The sequence below is a fragment of the Pinus tabuliformis genome, chromosome 5_1 (genome assembly GCF_031772625.1).
Source record: "Pinus tabuliformis cultivar Carrire ecotype Pingquan chromosome 5_1, CPIR1, whole genome shotgun sequence".
In the NCBI taxonomy this organism is placed as follows: Eukaryota; Viridiplantae; Streptophyta; class Pinopsida; order Pinales; family Pinaceae; genus Pinus; species Pinus tabuliformis.
Genome location: NC_142305.1, coordinates 911,565,411 through 911,577,838, shown reverse-complemented (window position 1 = coordinate 911,577,838; position 12,428 = coordinate 911,565,411).

Below are 12,428 nucleotides of genomic sequence, written 5' to 3'. Positions count from 1 at the left end.
AATGAGCTGATCATCATTACCTGTGAAAATAACATCATCAACATATAAGACAACAATTAAAATTTTACCATCTTTTTCTTTGATGTAGACGGTGGGTTCTCCTTCACACTTGTCAAATTCATTATCCGATAGATAGGAATCTATCCTGCTGTACCATGCTCTTGGCGCTTGCTTCAGCCCATAAAGAGCTTTCTTCAATTTGCACACTTTGTGCTCTTCACCTTTCTTCTCATAGCCTAGAGGTTGTTCAATGTAAACCTCTTCCATTAACACTCCATTTAGGAATGCTGACTTCACGTCCATTTGGTAAACTTTCCACTTGTTTTGAGCTGCTATGGACAACACTGCTCTCACGGTTTCCATTCTTGCAACTGGTGCGAAAGTCTCCTCATAATCTCTCCCATACTGCTGCTTGTATCCTTTGACAACCAGCCTTGCCTTGTGTCTTTCTATCTTGCCTTCAGCATTGCTCTTGGTCTTGTAAACCCATTTCACTCCAATGATTTCTTTGCCTTTTGGTAGCTCAACCAAATCCCATGTTTTGTTTCTCTCTATGGCATTCATCTCCTCATCCATAGCTTCTATCCATTTCTTATCTTTGATTGCATCTTTGAAATGAATAGGATCATCAACATGACAATACAAGGCAAATAAGGAATTCATTCCTTCATCATAAATGTCACTTAGATTTCTAAACTTCTTACCTCTTTCATTTGGTGTGAAAGTGCTTGAAGATGCACTTGAATTTCCTTCTTGTGGTGTGCTTGGAGAAGCACTTTCATTTATCCTCAATGGTGTTCCTTGCTGTCCTTGTGTTGGCGCTGCTGTTTGGGGATGCATTTCAGCTATCTCCTCATCATTTTCATCATGAGACAAACAGTTTTTAACATTCATTGTTTTCTCTATGCTTCCATCCCAAGCTTCCTCCTCAATGAATTGAACATCTCTGCTGACAAAAAACTTCTTGGTAGATGGGATATACAACCTGTAAGCTTTGGATTCCTCACTGTATCCAATGAAAAGACATTTCTCCCCTTTGCTGTCCAACTTCCTCCTTAGCTGATCTGGTATGTGTGCATAGGCCACACATCCAAAAACTTTCAAGTGGGTGACACCTTGCTTTCTCCCACTCCATGCTTCTTCCGGCACTTTGTTCAACACTGCTTTTGTAGGAAATCTGTTCAAAATATACACTGCACAATTTACAGCTTCAGCCCAATAATCATTTGGCAAATGCTTTGCCTTCAGCATGCTCCTCGCCATATCCATGATGGTTCTGTTCTTCCTTTCAGCAACTCCATTTTGCTGTGGGGTGTACCTAGCTATAAACTGTTTGTGAATTCCATTTTCTCTACAAAATCGTAGGAATTCCTTGGAGATATACTCACCTCCTCTGTCAGTTCTCAAAACTTTTATATGCAGCCCGCTTTGGTTCTCCACAAGTTCTTTGAAATTTCGGAATTTTTCAAACACTTCACTTTTGTTTTTAAGGAAATATACCCAAGTTTTTCTTGTAAAGTCATCAATGAATGTTAGAAAATATTGGCTGCCTGCTAATGATGGATTTTGCATTGGTCCACATAAGTATGAGTGGACAATCTCTAAGGGTGCCTTTGCCCTTATGCTTTTACCTGATGGAAAACTTTCTCTATGTTGTTTCCCCAAAATGCAACCTTCACAAAGGCTGTCTGGTTTCTCTATCAATGGTAATCCTCTTACCATTCCTTTTCTGCTTAGCAAGTTTAGACCTCCAAAATTGAGATGTCCAAATCTCAAGTGCCACAACCAATTTTCATCTTTTGGCACGCTTTGGAAAGCCTCTTGGGTGACTGCTGCAATTTCTCCTTTGTTTTTCAAATCTGCCCTTATCCTGAGAGGGAACATCCTGTTCCTTGTCATCTTTACTTCAGCAATGCATCTTTTGTTGGGTGTTATATCCATGATGGTACATACATCATTTTTAAAGAAAACATTGTACCCCTTATGGACAAGCTGTCCAATACTCAAGAGGTTACATCTCATTCCAGGGACATAGTAGACATCTGCTATGGTTTTCTTTTCTCCTTGCTTTGTAAATATTTTTACCTCTCCTTTTCCCATAACAGAAATTTTGCTATCAGTTCCTAGTGTGACTTCTGATTTCACATTTTTATCTAAGGCAGAAAAGAAGGCTATGTTTCCTGTCATATGGTTGTTGCAACTTGAGTCTAAAAGCCATATGTCCTCACTGTTTGTTTCAGCCATGTTACAAGCTAACAACACATTATCTTGGCTAATGTTTTCTCTAGTGACATTTGCATTTTGTCTATTACTCATATCATGCTGCTTCTTCCTACATTCACTGGCATAATGCCCATATTTTTTACAATAATAGCATTGGACATTGGATTTTTCATACCTTTGTCCTTGAGCATGATGTTGTCCTCTTTGTTGGCTGTTGCCTTGGCCTTGGTTCTGATTTGGATTGCTGCCTCTTCCTTGAGCATTTGCTGGACTGTTCCATCCACCTCTGTTCTGGCTTTTGCCTCTTCCTCTCTTGTTTCCTCTGTCTTGACCTCTTCCTCTTCCAAAAGACATCTGGGTCTTAAAGGCTTGCTCTAGAGATGAGTTTTCATTTCTACTCAACCTCTGCTCATGTGTTATCAGTGATGCATGAAGCTCATCAACTAAAAAGTTTGAGAGATCCTTTGTCTCTTCTATGGTGGTGACAATCACATCAAACTTTGAGGGTAGGACCCTCAACAGTTTCTCCACAATCCTCCTTTCTTCAAGGGTTTCTCCATGAGTCCTCATCTGTGTGACCAGACCAATCACATGTGTGAAGAATGAGTCAATATTGTCTGACTCCTTCATGCTTAGATTCTCAAAATCTCTCCTCAGCAATTGTAGTTTTGCTGTCTTCACTTTCTCCATGCCTTGATAGCCTGTCTTGAGGGTTTTCCATGCTTCATTGGATGTCTTAGTTGCTGCTATCCTTGAAAACACACTCTGGTCCACTGCTTGATACAACAATATAATGGCTTTTGCATCCTTCTTCCTATTGCTCTTCAGCAGATCTCTCTCTCCCTGAGTTAAGTTGTTAAATTGCTTTTCATCTGCTGGTTCTTCAAACCCAGATTCAACTAATTCCCATAAATCTTGAGAGATAAATAAAGCTCTCATGGTTATTGACCAGTAGTCATAGTTCTTCCCATTAAACTATGGGAACTGGGTGTTAAACATACCCATGCTAGTGCTGGTGCTAGCCATTCCTTCCATCCTCAACTATGCTTCAATTTCTTGACTGTGTATTTTAAAACACTGACTGTTTCAGCAGTAACAAAAAGAAAACTTTGAGGAATACCTGAATCTTTTTGCCTGAGACTTCACTTTGCTGGAGAAGATTTACTGCTGCAACAAAAGACTCCTCCCTTCAGCTTCTTGAACACCTTCAAAGAGCCTAAGCCTGCTCTGATACCACTATTGGGGATTTTTCTGATAAAATCCCAAAAACAAATAAAAACTGAACACACAGAGGCAATGCTCTGTTTCCTTCTCTCCACAGGATCCTTTGCACAGGGAAGCTTTTAAAAAAAAAATTTGAGAACAGAGTATTACATACCCAGAAAAGGATTTCTATTCATTAAAACAAAATGCCTGATACATATTCATCCTCTTTGCTGAGAGGGATTTACCAAAAATACATTCAACAAAACTCTGTCTCCACCTGAGAATTTACACTGCTGGTGTGTAAAAACCCATTTACATTTACTGCTGTAAAACCCCTTTTACATTTACTGGTGTAAAACTATTTTACACATACTGTTGTAAAACAATTTTTACATATGCTGTAAAATTTTTACATTGCATTTCATTTTCAAAAATAAAAATTCACAGTCATTCATATTACTGTGCGTTCTTCCATTCGTTTGAGCAACACACAAAAATACCTTTCAACCCCTGGTTATTCATATGTTTTGCACTGCTGTGCGTTATGCTCCCCACGCCGTTCACAAGTCTTCATTCCTTTTTTTATTCACCCACGCGTGTGTTCTGCTGCTTCATTTCTTTTTACAATGGTCAACCCCCCAACAAAAAAAAACTATAACACGTTTTGATGTATAATAATATATGCCGTATATAAAACTTAAATACTCTACCTACACTTATGAGGATTTATTAAATGCATTAATAAAAACCTGCGGTCAACGAAACTTGAATTTTACTCCACGCATAATTTTTAATGCTGGCTCGTATGCAGGTTTGACTGATGGACGGCGGAGAATGACGAAGGCGATCGGACGGTGGACAAGAATATCGGGAGGCCTTTTGCTGCTGAACTTTAGGCTCCGAAATGTCAGTCCTGCTGACGTATATAGAGGACCACATGGCTGAGTATAATTGTATTGGGCTCGATTATACAGAAACTACTTTATGATCAAAGGGGGTCCGATATGCTCTGGTGGTTTTGTTGAGCGGTTTTGGGTGCATTAACTGCTGCTCGTTTATTTCCTTAATGCTGCTGCATGGGTCCACTGATGTGCGGTTGAAATTACATTTTCAACAAAAATGAAGCAAATGAAGCAAAACCCTAAAAAATCAAGAATTGGTTCAAATTCTTTTTTTGTGTGAAGCAAGAAAAGAACAAAAGAATAAGAAAGCAGTCTAAATAGAAGTGCTCGAAATAATTCCTATATGTAATAATGAGAGATGAATCTTGGCACGGAAAGTAACCCAAGGAAGAATAAAGACTATGTGGGCAAGAATATAATCATGGCTATTCAGAATAAACATGAACAGAAACAACTGCAAAGATGACAGAAGACAGAGACAAATAATGAGTATGGTGGATATGATCTCATTGGAAAACCTTGTATTCTATGCATATGTTACATTGTAATTAAGGTTCTTGACATATAATTGAGTTGGAATAATACACTATGGAGAATTTGGTCTCAATTGAATAAAAATGTTGGGTGCTTGAAAAGTTGGCTTCAATTATTAGACTCATTTCAATTCAATCCAATGGAACAGATCAATTAGGGCAACATTATTTTCAATACCTTATCCATTTATTATTCAAATTAGACTCATTTCAATTCAATATGGAACAGATTAGGGATTCAGAAAAGAGTTACACATCATACATTTTTATTACGAAGTCTAACCCAATACTATATTTGCATGCACCCTTTATTGATTCCTTAATGAATATATATTTCATTCACACATATTATTTAGATTGAGTTGAATATATGTTTGAATTGAGCATTATTGTGGCATCCTTGGAGCAACATTTATTGTGGCCTCCTTAGAGCAACGTTAACCAACATTAATACTATTGAGCAACATCCACTTAATTCACTATATAAAAAAGTTTGATATATGGAGAGCGTTGGAAGAATATTTGATATACAACGTTTGGCACAACTCCTTGCAACTTCATTATTATTTTTGGCACAACTTCTGGCAGCGTTAAGCATTGAATTGGAATGAATGACAATGTTATTACTTTAAAGCATTGCCCCAAGCATTAATACCAACATCATTTAATATATATGCTCCAACATTTAATAAACAAATGTTGCAACATTAATATATATGCTACAGTGATAATATACAACATTAATATATATGCTCCAACGATAATATACAAATGCTCCAGTGATAATATACAACGTTAATATACAAATGCTCCAGTGATAATACGCAACGTTAATATATGCTCTAGTGATAATATACAATGTTAATACATATGCTTTAGTGATATTATACAAATGCTCCAACCTTTAATATATTCCAACTCCAACGTTACATGGTTTTCCAACTATGAGACAACTTTACATGGTTTTCTAGCGATGAGGCAACATTTCATTATGAGACAACATTATAAAGTTGGCAGTGTCATATTGTGGAAGGCAACATTATATTACTGTTAGAAGATGGTAGCGTTAATATATTATGGAGGGCAACACTACATGGTTTTCCAACAATGTTAAAGCCTTAATTCCAGTTCAGCGTTAGTTCAAAATCAGCATTAATGAGGTATCAACATTAATACAGTGGAGATGCAACGTTAATATTACATCGGTACAATGGTTAATTTGATATTACAAAGGTGTGATAACAACGTTGAGGCCAAGCGTTGATGCCCAGCGAAGCATGAATATGCAATGAGGCGTTGATGCCCAGCCAAGTATTTCCAAGCCAATCATAAATATGCGGTTGAGTCGGAGCGTTGAGTTGGTTAATGGAATCAATGGAAATTTTTTAAATTAGGGTTTTGTGCCTTAACTGTTATCTTTGGAACTGGAATTTTTTTTTCTCGTTTGTTGCTTGAGCTATTGCAGAGTGGAGGTGCATCAATGCACATTGAGCCTTTACTCGAGTTGACAGTGGTGGCTAGAGAGGGTGACAAGCAAGGTACATTCAAGCGATGTCACCACAACTAGATTATGCCTATTCAATGCAGTAGAATGATGGTACATTAAAAGAATGTGACCCAGAACATGTTGATGGCACGCCCAGTTAGAGTTCATATTATTGTTCCATTAACAAACGCAATTGGATGTAAGAAAACAAATACAGAAGATACAGCTTAGAGCCATGTTATTCTTGTCTATGATGGTTGGGGATCGATTCCATTCATATTTTAGGTGACTCAAGAGTCATAATTGAATGGATAAATGGAGGTACATCATTTTCACCTCCCGTCATGGTTATGCAGAATCTGAGAGCTCCGATGTTTTCAAAAATACATGGTAAAGTAATCTGCCTATGTGTTTTGAGAAATACATGGCAAAGATGGTACATGAATATACTAGTGAGCATTGATTTGGAAGGGAAGATCGATATAGTTGAAGGCAGTGTTGATATTATCTCACATTTTTTACTAAAGGCAACATCTTGTATTATTTCTGTTGACGCATTATTTTGACACCAACGTTTTTTAATTCGGAACAGTGCATTCTTTATGGACAAGCAATAGCTACAGTTGTAACAACATATGAATATTTGCAGCCTTAGCCTTTATGAAACGTTCTCTATATTATCTCTTGGGTACATGGATCCCTTTATGTTGCGTTAGCCTCGTATGAATATTGGTATTATCTTCCTGGATATTATCTCTCTGGAGCAACATTCACTATTATTCTTTGCAGCATTAACCTGTACAATCAATAGTGTTGATGTCATTAGTGTTAATGCGATTTCAATTATGACGCAAGCCTTCAAACTTATCATGAAAAAGTGTTCAAGTTTATATTTATGTATTGTATTACATTAAAATTTGGTCACAATCCATGATGACAATCCCAAATCCACAACAGTGAAGGTCTATGCCACAACTGCATTATGAATCAAGGCCTTCTTCTCTAATAGTTTGATTATACACCATTCGTTCATTCGTTGCATTCATGGAGAAGTCTTCATTCTTAGAAATTTATAGCATGGAGACTTCGTGGAGAGTTTTTAATACATGGAATTTAGGGAACCATGCCCTAATTTATCAAAGGACTTCGTGGAGAGTTTTTAATACATGGAATTTAGGGAAACATGCCCTAATTTATCAAAGGACAAGAAGGTTAAAATCATTCTAATTAAAGGATATTGTGCATTTGAGGGGCATTACCAAAAAGGTTTTTCATTCTCTACAGACAGAACACAAAGAATGTTAAACAATTCAATTAAAATCATTTCATGTGAACAACTCAAGTGACTTGAACAACAAAATGTTTGATCACTACCACCCCTTGTCATTGATATCAAAGGGGGAGGTAAGTGTAAGCAGAGGTGTGTGAAGCATATGGAGGAATTGTTGTGTTTTCATCAATGCCAAAGTGGGAGAATGTTGATAATGTTGGCATTGCTTTCAAATGATTAAGTTAAGGTGATTGATCTAATTGAGTGGTGTTGATTGTGTTAAGATTAATTTATGTTGAAAGATTTCTTGGAATTAAATCACTCAAAGTGATGTGAAGTGAAAAGGCTATGATAACTAATGTGAAGGTTGAACATTGTTGATTGGTTGTTATTGATGAAAAATGAGACATGATATATTGAGTCATATCATTTCATTAAAAAGATAACTATGGTATAGATTTGGAAAATGTGCCCAATACAAATATGTTTTGTCTCTTGTAATCATTATTGTTGACCTATATTATTTCAGCTCTATTTTATATTACAAAATTTAGATTTTCAGATTTGAAAATGAAGAGACAGGTAGTTAACAGTTTTAGAAGACCAATAGACAATGCCTCATTTCATATTCTTGCAGAGAATACAAACATCCAATAATCTATGCTTATATAATATACATCGTTGAATGGAAAAATGCCCTTTTTTTGAAGTTAAGAAATTTGTGTAAGAGGGTTCATGAGCAACAACAGAAGAGGAACAAAACTGAGAAGATGTGCAGTACACTTACAACAGAAATTTATATCAGGGAACCAGAACATTTGACTTGGTATTGTGATTGGGAGATTGCAGTCTCTTTTCAAGTTGTAGCTCGACAAAGAACAGGTTGTAGTTGAGGTAGGAGTCTCTTATGGGTTGTATCTTGTTTGTGGGAGTTGGAGCTTCCTCTGAGGTAGGAGCCTCTTGTAGGTTGGAGCCTACAAAAATATGATGTAAGGGGGAAGTAAGAGCTTGCCTTCACATCATTTTCAAGCAAAAAATAGTGGTTTTCTACCTTATGAGTTTCCACTTATATCTAGTGTTTTCATGTATTGTTTCTTGAATATTGTGTGGACGATATTGAATTGTGAATAAGTAAATCTAGAAATATCTCTCTTTGGTAAGTGCCAAAGGAAACCATTAATAATTGAGTATATACATAAATCATTAGCTGCATAAGAAGAAATTGAAGTTGAGAAAAATTGAAGTTTAAAATTAATGATTCACCCCCCAGTGATTTCCAAACATAAATGTTACAAACAAAATGGAGTTGAAGAACAACATGAACATGTCTAGCTGCAAAATGGAATTGAAGAACAACATGAACATGTCTAGCTGGAAGAGGATAAAAATTCAAGAAAATTGAGCCACTAAGAAGGTTTGTTCCCACCAGCCATATTTTTCTTGGTCATTGATATTCTTGCAGAAACTTTGGACATAAAGCAATTCATTGTAAAATCAATGGAAGGAACAATTATACGAAAAGCATAAATGATTATGGATATACAAAGGACGACCATAAAATGCTCATGTATTTGTTAACAAAAATTATAATCCATTTGATTCACTGATGGATTAGAACATTATATGCTACAAATGCATTAACATTGGTCACAAAGCACAAGATTGTGGAAATATAAAAGAATATTCTCCTATCATAGAGAAAGAGAAACCAACTGCAAAATGGGAAAAGAAAAGGATGGAAGTTTGCAAACCAACATTGCTTGCTGAAAATAAATAATATGAATGGTACATAGACAGTGGGTGCTCAACATAGATGACTGCGAACCAAAACAAATTCATCAGTTTGGAGAAACGAAAAAGTGGCAATATTGCATTTAAAAATTATTCCTGTGTCAAGATACTTGGAAAGGGTGTAGTAAGTCTTGGAAATGAAAATGTAAAAGCAACAAATGTTTTATTGGTTAAGTATTTGAAGCATAATCTCCTTAGTGTTAGAAAAATATGTGATCGGAGATACAATCTCATGTTTGATTCCCGAAGATATGAAATAAGAGAAGAGGACTCATGTATATTGGTTGCAACAACAACAAGAAGATCAAATAATATATACATCCTAAACAAAAAGGAGAGAAAGAATATTGAAGCCACACAAAAGAGCTCAAAGGATAACAAGAAGGAAAGGATAAGAAGACAAAAAAGAAAGGTGAAGTACTATTGAGTGCCATAAGGTCAAAGGAGAAGCTTCAAAGAGAAGAATCACCCTTTTCCATTTATGTCAAAGGGGGAGAGAGATACCAGGAAGCATGATCACAGGGGGAATATATTGGTTGCCAACAATAACAGGGGGAGATTGTTAAAAGAAGTTATCATTGATGTCAAAGGTTGTCCAAAAAGAAAGAGATTGCATTTTTACTCCACTCACCTATTTCACAGGAAACATGACATAGATGGTTGGAAATTTTATTCCAAGACCTTTCCAATGGTATATGGCACTCCTAACTCCTCACAGTTGAGGGGAAATGATTTTTGGATTTTTGATGTCACATTTAGATACCAGATCTTTAAATGAATTTTCACTCCATTTACCTAGCTCAAATGGAAGAATAACATATATGATTGGAAAGCATATTTTGAGAAATTTCTTATGGTATATGGCACTCCCTCTAACTCCTCACGGTTGAGAAGAAATGGTTTTTTGAATATTCATTATACATGCTTCTAGTTACACAAGTCAGTCCATCTAGTGACAAGCCAACCCAGTTTAGACCCTGAATTCACTATAAATAGGCGTGAGAAGGAGCATTTCAACTCATTCACTCAAGAAAATTTGATATGTTCAAGGAAGTGCAAAAAAAAAGGTTTCTAAGGTTCATAACTCATGAACCAAAAGTCAAGAAGAGTTGATTTGAAGTGATTTTCTTGGGGAACATTTTTGGCACATGTTTAAGGGTTTTTAGGCTTGTTTTAGACTACTTTGAGGACCATCTTGTGGAGTTGATTTCTTGGAGGAGAACAACAAACTTAGAGCAGCTTGGACTAGAGTCTTTGATCATTATATTGTAGGCTGAGTTGTTTCTCTTGAAGGGAACAACTTTTAGGAGCAAGGCTGATCCATATTTAAGTGTATGTGAGAGGGCCAATATCCCTCCTACAAGAGTCCTTATTTCTCTTTATTAAAGCAAGGGTGGAAGGGTGGTGCAAGGCAAGGGAGTTGTAGCTTCCTCTAGGTTGAAGACTGTAAATTAGGAGGTTGGTGCCTCCTTCGAGAAGCTGCTAGTAAATTAGGAGGTTGTAGCCTCCTACAAGTTGGTTCTTGTTGTTTGAATTTTCTATAAGGTGCAGTATATACAATTTTTTTCCAGATAATTACTTCCTAATGACTTTCACACGGTATCTTATGTCATTGATTTCATTAAGCAATTACACTTCAGAAAATATAAACAATAAGTTTAACATAAATAATAAAGATCATAGAAAGACAACCACGCAAAACATAGACAATAATTTTACCCTGGGAAACCCAACATTGGGAGAAAACCCAACAACTTTTCTTTAGGAAAAATTATTCTTCAACAAGGTTTACAAATCATAAATCCGTCTAAAACTTTGTTCCAATAATCCAAGTCCAAATACCAGTCAAACCTGGTCAAATCATATGTTGGTCAACATTGCTCAAACCAGTCAAAACAGTCAATAAATAAGCCCTAATCAAACGGATTCCTATGGTAAAATTCAGCCTTGGAGTTGTTGAAGAATGTAACTAGGTTTGGTCTTCATAATTGTACTTGAAGTCAAAATGTAATATATTTCTCAAAAGAAAAGAAAAAGGAATTTTATTATTATTGAAATTGACTTATTAAAGCATGGGTTTCATGCTTGGGTCATTTGTCTTAGGTCAAGCCTCCATTGTAGGCTTTAGGTTATTGTCAAGGTCAATTTTTTAAGACTCCTCCATCCATCAAAGTCTCCTTGTTGTCAAAGAACACATCATCAAGTCAACTTACCTCTAATAATATCATGTCGGATTAAATACAATGACACACACCTCTTCATATATTCATTTCGGCTCATTTCAAGATGGAAACAACTATATATACAAGTATAAGCACTTTGCTCAACACAAAGGTAAGAAGTTTGGATTTCAAAGATAGGTTTTTGGTACCTACACAGTGAGACAATTCAGATCTTTCAAGAGAATGGGCTCTTAGTATTTCGATGGAGGCACAATCTAGGTATTTCGGTGGAGGCACAGTCTAAGAATTTTGGTGGAGGCACAAACTAAGCATTTCAGTGAAGGCACAATTTAATGAAGATACACTTTGCTATATATTGTATAAATGGTTTGAGTGCTTTCACAGTGATAGGGTCTCGACACATTGACTAGATCTCAGTACAATGACAAAGGTTTCAGCATTGTCATATTTTGGTGCAAAACAATGATGGAGTCTCACCACAGTGCCATAGTCTTGGTGAAATCTCAGTGAATGATTTCGGCACTTGTGCAAACACAGTGATGTAGTCTCGGTGCAAACACAGTGACAAGGATTTGGTGCAAGAATAGTGATGAGGTTGACTTGATGGATGGAGGTGATCTTGAGTCTAATTTTTAAGGGTCGTGGTCGTCTCATTTTGAATCTACTGAAGGAAGAATTTTGACTAGGTTTTCCCCTAGAATGGGTTTTTGCCCTGACAGTGTGCCTACATCTTGTGTACTCTTCTATTTTTTGTTTGGCATTAGTCTTGATGATAAGAAAATATAGTTATAAAGAAAAAATAATGATAATGCAAAACATCACAATACACTTTCA